Source organism: Oryzias latipes, chromosome 7 (assembly GCF_002234675.1).
Source record: "Oryzias latipes chromosome 7, ASM223467v1".
Classification (NCBI taxonomy): domain Eukaryota; kingdom Metazoa; phylum Chordata; class Actinopteri; order Beloniformes; family Adrianichthyidae; genus Oryzias; species Oryzias latipes.
In genome coordinates this window covers 28,278,756-28,293,048 of record NC_019865.2, presented here as the reverse complement: position 1 = coordinate 28,293,048, position 14,293 = coordinate 28,278,756, and the positions used below count along the sequence as shown (strand labels likewise).

The 14,293-nt window shown below is 43.8% G+C and overlaps 1 long non-coding RNA gene across 1 annotated transcript; it reads left to right on the top strand.

Annotated features, from left to right (window-relative positions):
* The first annotated feature begins 13,437 nt into the window (after positions 1 to 13,437).
* LOC110014702 lies at positions 13,438 to 13,764 on the top strand. Its single transcript, XR_002289693.1, has 2 exons — positions 13,438 to 13,529; positions 13,608 to 13,764. It is a non-coding gene; the product is annotated as an uncharacterized LOC110014702 (long non-coding RNA).
* Positions 13,765 to 14,293: the final 529 nt, after the last annotated feature.

Genomic DNA, 14,293 nt, shown 5'->3' with positions numbered 1-14,293 from the left:
GGGTATGTCGGTTCCAAAAGACCGGATATGAGTTGGCATAATTACGCTCGACTTGGAAACCCTGGGTTAATGTTCGTGCACAGCAGGTACATAAAGACATTCTCAATAGATCGCCGATTTCTGGAGTCACCATAGAAACGCGTGGTGAAAAAAAAAGAAAACGCTGTACTTCAGTGAGACGGAGTCTGAGATTTTAATGACGGCGCATGAAGATTATACGTCCATCAAAAAAAGTAATACGGCTGCATCATCATCAAAAGAAAGTTTCTGCTTGTAGTAGAAGAACAGACAAAGTAAACGCAAGAGTTTTTGATCTTGTTTCCATTTTCCTTGTGACGCATATATATATATAACGTATCCAATTTTGCCAACTTAAATGAATTACTTCTATTGGTAACAAAAAATTGAGTTAAATTTATTCAACCTAATTTTTTACATCTATAAAACTCAATAATTGTTTATACAACTCAAATTTACGTATTTATCTAACTAAATGTCATATTACTCCAATTCAATTAATCTTTTTTCCATCTTAATTAATAATATTTCTTAAACTCTCAAATGTCTAAGTTTGAGACGGCAGATATGCTCATTTTTATAACAATAAAAAAGACGGGGGGGAAAAATGCACGGAGTGCAAAAATTCATTAAAGAATTCACCGTCAATGTCATCATCATCACCTCTCCTTCACTCTCACTCATGGTGCAGAGACGTAAGCTCAGTAGGGCAAAATAACATGGCAAAACACAGTAAAACAGCTAAACAACTAAACACATTTGGTCAAAAACCCACACTTAAACCCAAATCCGTCCAGACAGGCAAAGGGAATGATATCCCAGAATCCTTTGCGGTGCCGATCTAACAGCAGCACCAAAGTTACACCTACTTAATTGAATTAATTTGAATGAAAGTAAAATAACTGCTGAAAACTACGTGTAATTTTTAAATTGACTTACAAAAAAAAAAAGATTTATCTTAACTGAAATAAACAATTAAGTTAGAAAAATATTAATTATATATATATATTCAATAATAAAAAAAATATTTTTCCAACATCCATATGTGGTCTTATCACCCTCTCACTGTGGAAAAAGTATTATCTGAGCTTCTTCATCCACTAAATCATCTTCAAATGGACACACCATGCTGCTTCACCTCTCTGAAAACAAACTAACCTTCAACTAAACCTGCTCCAGACCAGGTTATGTTCAGAGCATTAGTTGCTATGGCAATTTGACATACCCTGAAACATACCTCCATTTCTGGAACCGAAAGCTGAGGTTATCAACTTCCTTAGCCTCAAACTTACCATGAGAGCTAGCATAACCTGCTTTCTGGAATACCCCCCTGTTTAAGTTTATTCATGGAATGTTTATGTTTCTGCCACCAAGCCCAGTTTCCTGCATTTTGGCTCCTACACCTCCAGTTCCTGACAGCTGTATCCAATGTGATCCAATGTGACCCCTGTTGGGATTCACAGCTAAAATCTTTTTTGCATCTTACTCTCCAAACACTAGCTTTTGTTGTGATTGGAAATATTTTAATACAAAAGATTGTGAAACTGAATGATGTAGAGTTTAAAGAAGGCAATTCTAAACACAAAATAGATCAATTAGGTGTCAGACCTGTAGTGCGAAAGCTATGAACCCGCCATAAATACTGTTCATTTATTTGGAAAATTCCGCCGTTTTTTTTTTTTCAAACTTAGTACCCAACTTCCTGTTTTTCCACGATCTGCTCTGTGTTGAATTGATGTTCATCTTGGAAAAGGAAAAAAGTGTGTTCTTGACTAATGTAGAGTGTTTTTCTGAAATATGAACCATATTTAAGCTAGTTAAATCAGTGCAGTGCAGTTAGTTAGACCACAACTCTCAGGTTCAAGTTGCTTCACTCTCATGTCTCTTAGTTCTCCGTGGGAGAGCAGATTCTCTCGCTGTCCCGGGATTTCTCTGGCGGCTCTGAATCCAAGCGGAGCTGAAAAGACAGCATCGGCAAACCAGATCCCCCGTATTACAAGTAAATGGGATCGATAGAATACATTGTTGTTTTTGTCTTGTAACAGAAAGGTATTACTTAATGCAAAAAGAACAAAACAAAAAGCAAACAGAGGGTACTATGGCACTTTTTAATACGAGGCAAAAAGGGCACGTGCCTGCTCTAAATGGCTCACCAACACAAGGAGACATTTGGGGATTGTGTGTGAAAAAAAGCCTGTTCTACCCAACTTAAACTATTTTTTTTTGTTTTGTAATTTTTCTGTTATATGTTTTAGATAAATGCATTTAAGGAAGCTAATACAACTCCAGTGTCAATATGAATTCAAAAAAGTAAGAAAAGGTCTTTGATGTTAAAACATTGACCAAACCACCTGACAGAGGTATCAATTAATCAATTTAAATAACTCCAAAGCTATGATCACACGGTCCGGTCCTGGTCAAGACACAAACGGTAACTAATCAAGCGGGACACCGTTGCTATGGAACAGGCTAGAAGCCATTTATTTCTTGCTTGGATCAAACTGTTAGTACAGCACAAGGTCTGCAAACACTTCCTCATTCAAAACTCAGAGAGAGCACGTAAGCCGGCAGAGCAGCCCTTCTTTTTTCCTCTCCCGTGCATCCTCTCTCCTGCCTCATCCAGGAGCGCCCAAGGCAACGCCTCCTTCCGTCACTGCGTTGCCTCCATGACAACCGTGGTCACACACAAAAAAACACAACAAAAAGGGGAGGGTTTCGCCATGCTAAACGTTTGCCGTTTAGACCGACACGCATCTTCTAAATGTGCTTTTATTACTGTTATGATTATTATTAAGGGCCTGCTCGCACATCATTTTTTAAATCTGTGCGGTCAGTGCTAAGGTCCGCGGAAGGTGGAAATGCTGCTACATAGTCCTCAGAACGTCTACGTCTGATAGTTTCAGCATTGTATAGTGTAAATGCAAAAAAACGGATACGGGTCACTTTTAAAAGATGATGTAAGTTGGTTGTCAAAAAAATCAGATATAGTCAGAAAATCAGATTTGGGCATCAAGACCTGCAGTGTAAATGTGGCCCTAGTGTCATGGTGCCTCTGTCAGCTCTCCTCCCCCTTCCCCCTCTGCTCTGCTCCTGACTCCACCAGCTGTGACTACTCACCTCATCAAGACTGCTCTACATGAGGAGACCCAGCTCCAGCATTCTTCGCCAGTTCATTACCCCTTATGGTGACTAGTCTGGTCTACTGAGCTCTAAACTGCGTCAAGACCTCCAGCCACGCCACAAATCCTATTAACATCAAGATCTTCGTTCAAGCCATGAGTCTCATTCAAGCCAGGACCATTCATCCCGCCAATACTACAAACCACACCAGAAAATAAATTCATTACTTGCCTTCCAACTTACCTGTGTTTTCCTTCCGGGTTCCACCATCTGCGTCTGCCTCGCCTACGAATCATGACATCTAGTTTCAAAATATACAAAACAGAAATACAGTTTCCATTTAAATGTGTGCTGTACTCAACAAAAAGAACTAGCGGTGTCACGATTCATTTTCGATGATTTCATTCATATTATAATTTGATATTGGTTATAGTTGATCAGTTCAATTTGATCCGATTTACTGACTGACCTAAGATTGATCCAGGACATAGTTAGCTAAAATGTTTACCTGTGTGACCTGAGAGAGAAATACCTGGTACTGAATAATTCAATGTGTCCAAATAACCCAGTAAACAAGACTGAATGTCAAATCCATTCACATTTTAGTGTCCTAAAGTTCAGCTCATTGTTGTTTTTCCACATCCAAAGAATCCTAAGGGAACATTATCAGAACATTCTAACACACTGGATGGTCACATGTCTTTGCTAAAGTCAAAGTTTTTCCACACGCTGGACTGGAGTGAATGACTGGTCAGTTTTTGCTGTCATCACGTTTGTGTTGTCCACTGTGGTGCACTTGGTCGTTTTAAGTCACAGTCCATATGGTATTGTTCAACATCGATATATTGGAGTTTTTTTATTTCACAATAATTTTATAATGGTACAGACTGACTGGATTTGATTAACAAATCACCCCAGACAGATTGATCTGGTTGGATCGTAGGAATATAAATGAATTTATCAATTAAGTCAATCAATTGTTAGACCCCAAAAAAGAACGCAAATGTTGGCTTAAGACTGGGAAAGTTCTGTGTACTTGGTTCCCATGCGCAAAAATACTGACATTATACATGCTTTGATGTGGCTTAGTTTGATTTACCACATGGTGCTCTCTGGTGAGATTCAACATCTGAAGTTGATCAAACCCACCTAAAATAGACATGCGGTTTAAACAGCTGCTCACTAAGGGGCAGTATTGCAAGAAATGAAACAAGAAACAGTAGAATGAAGAAAAAGGGGGCCTTTTTGCTGTGAGGCAAGCGCGCTAACCCTAACTGCGCCACGGTGCACAACAGCAGATATTTTCACATATTTATATTAATCACACTTATTGATGGTTGATATTTATTTGCTCTCACAATGCAGACAAGCTTATGTAATAATGTCCCTTTTGTTAGCTCCTGTCCATTGGTTTCTAGGTGGGACTTGCGTTTTTAAATTACACCATTTCACATTTGAGTGAAAAGGCAACTGCCTTTCTTGTGCAACAAGCTTCCCAATGGTTAGTTGACAAACTGATCCAGCTGCAATTACTTTTGTTTTCCAACCAGCCCCAAGGAGGAAGCAAATTTGTTTCAAACCATTTATTCGCCGAGACTGTTTAAAATGCATTACTCTGAAAACATCGAAGCAGTTTTCATGTGAAAGCGCCCCATCCATGAGAAACATGCTTTTGTGGATGAGGAACAGAGTTTCATTAAGAAGAGATTTTAGAAACAACAGCAAATATATAAACATTAAACTTGTCACGTCTAACGACTGAGCAAACTGATAAGAGCTGAAGACCTTTCGTGTTGGACAGATCTTATTATTACAATGAGGGGCATGTATCTTCCCATAGCCAAGGTGTATAATTGTAAAAACCGCCTTTGTCTTTTTTAATTATCTATGTACACACCCCATATATATATATATATATATATATATATATATATATATATATATATATATATATATATATATATATATATATACATATATATTTTGGCTGTAACAATACATGTAGTTAAACTGAACCGTTTCAGTACGTTTTTTCTTTTTTCCCCGCATATGCGTTGTTCGACCCACCCAGCTGCTTTGTCACTCGTACGGGGTACACGAGAGCCGAGCTGCTATTTAACTTGCTGTGTTGAATGTCCTTGCCCCGTACTCCACTCGCCCTCAGTCAAAGAAACCCATCTTTTACGAACACACACAAACAGTGTAACAACATGAACCTCACTTCTCTTCATAGCTCTCTCAGTGATGGTTAAGGATTCAACACACAAGATTTCACACTTCCCATAAGTCTTAGTGGCTGTAGGCGGGGCTAACCCCCAGGTGGCCACTGTATTAACTTTGCGCCGAGGCGGAAGTAATGTTAGCAGTGAGTTTCCTCCAAGACGCTATTAGGTGACGGATAGTAAGCATGTCAACATATGGCTAATGCAGACGTGAGGCCAGAGATGAGGACCACCCCCATCTCCTTATGTTCTTCTGTGTGGGAACACTTCGGCTTTGCTGTGTGTGGACATTGTTCCACAAATATAGCGTATGCCACAGTAACACATCTAATCTGTTAACTAACCTAAAACGGCATCACACGACTGTAACAATCGGGTCTACAGGGAAAAAAAACTGCAAGTTCAAATATTTTTTTTCCGGCCAGTGTTAAGTATTCCAAATTTTTGGTTCCTGGCAGCTAATAGTTTTTCTTATTTTATTAAGCAGATCCCCTACATAGGTCAATTTTATTTATTGTTATGTAAACCCAAGTAATTTTTTCATGCCTTGGTTTACCGAAAAAATACCTCCTACCTACCTAAAACTTTATTAATCTCCAAGGGGAGAAATTCAGATGTCTGACAGCAAAACACACACAATATATAAAAACAAAATAATAGTTCATAAAATAGCAGGGGAGTAAAGAGAGGATTTTAAGCTTTACATCGTTTTTGCTAGATCTGCTGGAAAGACAAATGTTACATCCAAGAGTGAAATTCTGACACTAAGAAAAGCTTTTATAACTGACCATGGGTCATACCGGAAGCATCCATTATTACACTGTGGGTTAGAAGCGAGGGATTAAGCTGAGAGGGAGTAGTGTGACAGTCTGCAACTGCCAGTAAAGGGTGGAGATGTGAGCACGCTGCCGAAGTGTACCATGTGTTTATTGGGGGGACCAGATCTTCCCCAACCCAACAGGCCAGACCAGGAGAGACCCAGACCCTGGAGCTCCCCCGGCGAAGGTACCCTTGCTGCCCCAGCGAGGGAGACCACCCACCCAGCCAGCTTCAGCCTGGCACAGCGGAGCACAGATAACCCTGGCGTTGGGGCCCCAAGGCAATAACGCAGCCCAGAGTTCTTGGAACGAGGTAGATCTTTATTGAAATTGCTCCACTTGGTATGTAGGTTTGGTTCAAAAATATTCATATTTAACATTAAAAGCTGTCATTAAAAAAACAAAAGACTGCCTTATAATCAGGAGCGCCTTATGTGGATTAATTATGATTCTGGGTTTTATAGATAAGGAGTGAACAGTAGAAATAAATATGATTTAGAGCTCTGTTTTTTTTTTACAAGTTGCAAACAATCTTGAGTGTTATTGTGAACAACGTGGCTAACATGTAGCATGATTTTGTTTTTCTAATGCCTTACTAACAAGGTTGGGAGTTAGCATAGTCTCAGTAACATTTGTTGTAGTGGTATCGGTCTGTCTTTTCACGAGTTGCAAACAAGATTGGGCGTAGCAGGAATTGGGAATATGCTAAAAAACAGCTGATGCTTCTGATAAAAGTACACATGTTGCTTTATAGTTCAGTGAACCTTATATATGTTTAAAAATAGAAGATTCATTGATGGTGCGCCTAATATTCTGGTGCGCCCTATAGAGTGGAAAACATGGTACATTACTGATGTCATTGAAGCTTCTTTGGTGTTTGGTGTAGGGGAGACCGGTGACAGTTGTAACATTTTTAGCTCTAACTTGATGTTCGTTCAATCCATTGTCCTTAAACTTGTATGCAAACTAGGTTCAGAGTCTGCTAATAAATGATGTAAAGTCTAACAGAAATACCAAATGCATGCCTTGCTCCCAAACACGTGAAGTCAAACGTTACAACTGACCCCATAGTCTGGGTCAGTTGTAACATGCCGTGGGGTGAATTGTGACACAATGCAATAAGGATCATAAAAAGTGACTACATTTCAAAATATTTTATTTAAACCTTCAAACATTTTATTTTTCAAATTACTGTAACAGAATGCGAGAGTTAAGCAACACTGAGATGATGAGTTTTGTAACATAAAACATCTGCAAAATGAGAGCACCGCCAATCGCAATCAAATTATTTCTCCAACACTCCAACAAACAAAAAGTTCAACAATATGTGCTGGCACATAAAGGATTAAACAAGTGTATGTGACAAGAAGGGCTGGATCCAACTAGTTTTTTAGTCTGTGTAAGTGCCAGGTAGACAGCGATGACTCCAGGAGTGCAAGCTTTATGAGCCCACAGATGACAGGTTGTACAATTAACCCAGACTTCTTTTGACTTTGAGTTATTGAAGTGTTCGATGCGGAGGATACAGACATGTTTATCATCAGAAGATTCTGTCTCTTGTGGCTCAATGTTGTGAGTTTTCACTTTTCTTTTTTCTCTTAGTTTTCTTTTGTACATGTGAAGGTTTTTTGCTTTCTTTCCCTTGTTACTCACTCAGAATTTTCGTTTGTTTTGCATTTAACCCTTGTGCTATCTTAGATGACCCCATCCTTACTTTGACGTGTTCTCCCTACCATGAAAAAGGTGAATAAAGGTGGAAAGATTTCATGTAATCCATGGACACCAGTGAAGATCACAAATCATTGAAGAAAAAAGGTTCAGCGCACTGTCTAGTGGGTCTAGATGACCCCACTCCCAACGTTAAAGTGCCTGGGATATCACAAGGGTTACCTGTCTCAGACCTCTCTTTATGCTCTGCTTCTAGTGCCATCTTGACAGGACTATCTGGTGTTTATATCATTTTGTTTTGTTTTGTTTTGTATAATTTACTTGTCTTTTTCTTGTTTTTGTAAGTTTTGTCTCGTTCTTGTCTTATTCTGTTATTTTACATTTGTTTCACTAGTCCAAAATAAAAAAGACTACTACTACTACTACTACTATCTGTAAGTATTGCTGTTTGTCGTCTTGTTCTTTTTGTTAAAACAGGTTTTTGTTGTTCTGCTTTTGGTAAGGCTCGAACAGCAATTGAGCTAAAGTTAAGCTAAAGTTAAATTAAGATAGCCTGGGTGCCTTTGGCAGAGCTTGTTGCTCTTTGAGTGGGGGACAAGAGTCTTGAGTGGCAGCTAAACCAAAACCTTGGTTGCTGGATGAAGCAGAAGCTTGCTCAGTAGTTGGAGCAGAAGCTTGAGTTGCAAATGGAGAACAAGCTGGATCAGTATCGGAGGTTGTGATTTGAAAAGCTGGATTTTTGTAATGGTGGCCTGACAGTCACTCTCCCTCCCCCGCTGATTCTGCCTTGGATCAAGACCAGCTGTTTCCACTTACCCCTTCATTACTGCTGCCTTCTTAAGGAGCTCATGGATCTTCAGCCGACGCCAGATCGTTGTTCCTCCAACGGTGCTTAGTCTGGCCAAGTCACGCTCCTGTATGTTATCATGCTCCAGGTCACTAATTATTCCTCTCGCTCTGCCTCAGGAAAATCCTGCTCTGGTACTCACCTGGTCGCAATCCTCTGGTCTCTCGTGCTTCGCTTCTGGACCCGCTCTGCAAGACTCCTCCAGCCAGCCGTCGCTCCTCACCCCTGGAAAAACGCCACCACTCACGTTCCGCCAAATTAAACCTCCTAAACTTACCTCTTAGTCTGAGTCTCCTTCCGGGTTTCAGCGTTTGGGTCACTCTGTTTTCATGCCTCACCATGACAGAACGATCTGGCCATACTCCTGACCCAGTTGACCCGGAGGGGCTCCACCACGCCGTGTCCTTACAAGGAGATCTACTTAAACAGCAAGCGGAGGCCATCACTCTCATGTCCTCGGCACAGTGGGATCTTTTCCGTCGCCTCGATAGCATCACGCAAATACTCAGTGCTAATCCCAGCCAACATGCTAATCCCGCTAACAATGCTCATGTTCCTGTTTCCGGCAACTACCTCACTTCCTCTTCCGCCGAGATCCCGGAAAATGTCCGTCTCCAGCCGGAACCTTTTTTCGGGGACGTTGAAACCTGCGGAGGGTTCCTGCTTCAATGCCAATTAATTTTCCAACAGGCCCCCAGGTATTATCAATCCGATCACAGTCGCATATCTTTGATTGTAAATTCTCTCCGCAGCAGGGCTCTCCAGTGGGCTCAGGCGTTTCTGGCCGCCCATCCTATCACACAGCTTCCATACGATCGCTTCATTGGAGAATTCAGATTGGTGTTCGACCAGCCCAGAAAGCAGGAAGAAGCCACCCGGCGGTTACTGAGTCTCAAACAAGGTAACCGCCCGGTAAGTGATCATCTAGTCGACTTCCGCATCTTAGCAGTCGAAGCTGGTTGGCCGGATCCCGCTCTTAAAGGCATCTTCTATCAGTCATTGAATGATCGGATAAAGGACCACCTATGTTCTCAGCCTGAAACTGACACCTTTGAAGACCTGGTCACTGCTGCCCTGAGGTCCGACGCCCGTTTACGTGAACGCCACATCGAACGACAGCGTAAGCCTCCGTCGCCCCCGGCTAATCCCGTTACCCCTGTTATGTTGGACCCACTTCCCAACCATAAAACATCTTCCAACCAACATAAAAAACCCATGCAAATCGGTCATGCTAAGCTTCCTTCTGTTGAAAGACAGAGACGACGGGAGGAAGGTCTATGCTTTTACTGTGGCCAGCCGGGCCATCAAGTCTCGAAATGCGAATCTCGTTTTAACTCTCGAAAACCCCCGTTAGAAGTCAGACCACAGGAGGAAAGTTCTGAACTCACCTCATGTGCTAAGTTTCTGTTTGTTCCGGTCAAAATTAGTAATCAAAACCAAGTTATTGAGCTCCAAGCCCTTGTAGATTCCGGAGCTGAACATAGTTTAATCGACCAACGCCTCGTTCAGGATCTCTCGCTACCGGTGGTTTCTCTTTCCACCCCTATTAATGCTGCTGGTTTGGGAGGAAAACAACTCACGCGCATAACTAAGCGCACCAATCCCGTTCTCATTTTGACCTCCGGTAATCACCGTGAATACCACCAGTTTTTTATCACCCAGTGTCCTCAAACACCTATAATCTTTGGTTTTTCTTGGCTCCAAGCTCATAATCCTCTCATTGACTGGAGCGCGCCTCGCGTCGTTAACTGGAGCACGTATTGCATGGCTAACTGTTTACACTCCGCTATGCCTGCTACCAAGTTGCCTGATCCTGCTCTCGTTAAAGATATTGACCTCACTAATGTGCCTGCCTGTTACCATGATCTTCGCTCCGTTTTTTCTAAATCTAAAGCTAGTGCCCTGCCACCTCATCGCCCATACGACTGCTCCATTGAACTGTTAAATGGAGCCCCACTTCCCAAGGGGAAGCTCTATAATCTCTCTGGACCCGAAAAGAGCGCCATGGAAAATTACATACAAGAAGCCCTCTCTTTGGGTCATATCCGTCCTTCCTCTTCTCCAGTAGGCGCCGGGTTTTTCTTCGTGGAGAAGAAGGATAAGTCTCTTAGACCATGCATTGATTTCCGTGAGCTCAACCAAATTACTGTCAAAGACAAATATTCTCTTCCACTACTCGATTCCGTTTTTGACTCGGTTCAACAGGCTAAAATCTTCTCTAAACTCGACCTGCGCAACGCCTATCACTTAGTGCGTACGCGTGAAGGGGATGAGTGGAAAACTGCGTTTAACACCCCACTAGGGCATTATGAATACCTAGTGATGCCGTTTGGTCTAACCAATGCCCCTGCTATATTTCAACGTTTAGTAAACGACGTCTTGAGAGATTTCCTCAATCGATTCGTTTTTGTTTACTTAGACGACATTTTAGTCTACTCCACTGATCCCCCCACAGCATGAGCATCATGTCCGCCTTGTCTTCGAGAGGCTCCTCGAAAACCAGCTCTATGTCAAAGCCGAGAAATGTGAATTTCATGTTACCTCCATCCCATTTCTGGGCTACATCATAGAGGCGGGCAATATCCGCCCTGATCCTGCTAAAATTGAGGCAGTAACCCAGTGGGAAGTTCCCCCAACCCGGAAGAAGCTTCAGCAATTCTTAGGATTCGCCAACTTCTACCGCCGGTTTATCCGTAATTACAGCAGCATTGCCGCCCCACTCACCCAACTCACCTCCATCAACAGAGTCTACTCCTGGAACCCGGAAGCTGATGCTGCATTTAAAAAACTCAAGTCACTCTTTGTATCTGCTCCCATTCTCATTCAACCTGACATAACTAAACAGTTTATAGTGGAAGTAGACGCCTCTGACTCCGGTGTGGGAGCAGTTTTGTCACAGCGCGAAGAAAAAACAGGAAAACTCAAACCATGCGCCTATTTTTCCCGGAAGTTAAGTCCAGCAGAAAGAAACTACGATGTTGGGAACCGTGAGCTCTTGGCCATCAAGCTAGCTCTAGAAGAATGGCGTCACTGGCTGGAGGGAGCGGAACAACCTTTTCTCGTATTAACCGACCATAAGAACCTTGCCTATCTCCGTAGCGCTAAACGTCTCAATTCCCGTCAGGCCCGCTGGTGTTTGTTTTTCGACCGCTTCCAGTTCACCATCACTTATCGTCCCGGCAGTCGAAACATCAAACCGGATGCTCTATCTCGAAAATACAACACCTCGGACTCTAACTCTGACTCTCCTATCCTTCCCCCTTCATGTTTTATCGGCAACCTCACCTGGGAAGTCGAAAGCAAGGTTCTGCAAGCTCAAGGCAACACTCCTGAAGGCGTCACCTGTCCCCCTGGCACCCTGTTTGTCCCGGATTCGTTAAGATCTGAAGTGCTCACGTGGGGACACACTTCCCGCATCGCCTGCCATGGAGGGGTCTATCGTACCACCAGACTACTCAAACGACGTTTTTTTTGGCCCACCATGGAGCGCGATGTCAGGGAGTATATTGCGGCCTGTACCACTTGTGCTCGCTCTAAATCGTCCAATAGACCACCCTCTGGACAACTATTGCCACTACCCACGCCCAGCCGTCCATGGTCCCACATTGCGGTTGACTTTGTCACCGGACTCCCACCTTCACAAGGCCATACAGTTATCCTGACAATTATAGATCGTTTTTCTAAATCTGCTCAGTTTATTCCTCTGCCTCAGCTCCCTTCTGCCTCGGAAACAGCTGACGTCCTCGTCAACCATGTCTTCCGCCATCATGGAATCCCCTGTGACATTGTGTCAGACAGGGGTCCTCAATTCACGTCACAGGTTTGGAGGGCTTTCTGTTCCGCCCTAGGTGCCACCGCCAGCCTTACGTCAGGTTACCACCCCCAGTCCAACGGCCAGGCAGAACGGGCGAACCAAGAACTGGAGGCGGCTCTCAGGTGTCTGGCAGCCCAGAATCAAGAGGATTGGTCTAAGTTCCTGGTGTGGGTGGAATATGCCCACAACAGCCATCCCTCCACAGCTACTGGCATATCTCCCTTTGAGGCCTCCTTGGGTTACTCACCCCCTTTGTTTCCTTCCCAGGAATTGGATCTGGCAGTTCCCTCCGTCCAGCTCCACCTCCAACGGTGTCGTGACATCTGGCTGCAGGCCAGGGCTGCTCTCCTTCGCACTAAGGAGAGCAACTGCCAGATAGCCAACCGCCACAGGGGGGTGAGTCCCAATTACCAGCCTGGCCAGAAGGTTTGGTTGTCTGCCCGTAATATTCCCATTCAGGCCTCGTCGCGCAAGTTGGCCCCCAAGTTCATCGGACCCTACACCATAGAACGGGTCATCAATCCCACTTGTGTCAGGCTCCGCCTCCCGGCCGCCCTCAAGATTCATCCTAAATTCCACGTCTCCCAGGTCAAGCCAGTCACCGAGAGCTTGCTGTGCCCGCCGTCCACTTCCCCGCCACCCGCCCGTACCATCGACGGCGCCCCCGCGTTCACTGTCAGCAAGATCCTGGATGTCCGGCGCCGTGGTCGTGGTGTGCAGTTCCTGGTGGATTGGGAGGGGTATGGTCCAGAGGAACGTTCTTGGATCTCCCGTGCCCTGATTCTGGACCATACCCTGATCGACGACTTTTACCGTGACAACCCTGATCGTCGTCTTGGACCGCCAGGTGGCGGTCGTTGAGGGGGGGGGGTACTGTCATGGTGGCCTGACAGTCACTCTCCCTCCCCCGCTGATTCTGCCTTGGATCAAGACCAGCTGTTTCCACTTACCCCTTCATTACTGCTGCCTTCTTAAGGAGCTCATGGATCTTCAGCCGACGCCAGATCGTTGTTCCTCCAACGGTGCTTAGTCTGGCCAAGTCACGCTCCTGTATGTTATCATGCTCCAGGTCACTAATTATTCCTCTCGCTCTGCCTCAGGAAAATCCTGCTCTGGTACTCACCTGGTCGCGATCCTCTGGTCTCTCGTGCTTCGCTTCTGGACCCGCTCTGCAAGACTCCTCCAGCCAGCCGTCGCTCCTCACCCCTGGAAAAACGCCACCACTCACGTTCCGCCAAATTAAACCTCCTAAACTTACCTCTTAGTCTGAGTCTCCTTCCGGGTTTCAGCGTTTGGGTCACTCTGTTTTCATGCCTCACCATGACAATTTTGTCGATCTGTTAGTTGTAAGGGTGCAAAATCCCATTCCTCTAATGCGGCTATATTAAATGGCCAAATTCCACAGCACTGGAATCCTGCTTGAATGTTCTTTAGTGTTGGAGCTGCTGGAAGTTCTGTCTTTACAAGATCTGGTATGCCATTTATTGTCATGATCTTTCCAGGGTTCATTCTCATCCAAAAATCACTTACTGTGTTTATCATCTTTTTGACTGTCCCATAGACACTTTGGTCCAGAGGTTCAAGTTTGTGACTGGTGTGTGGAGGAAATATTAGCATCACTATGCCGTTCACCTTGCAGAAGCCAATGACTGCAAATGAGAGGTGTGAAGTATGGTCATCTAAGAGAAGAAGCCTTTTACTCTCCATGTTTACTTTGCTGGGGTTTGCAAAGTGCTTGAGAAATGTCAGGAAATTATATTCCTGCATTCAGGTTTATTTCCACTTC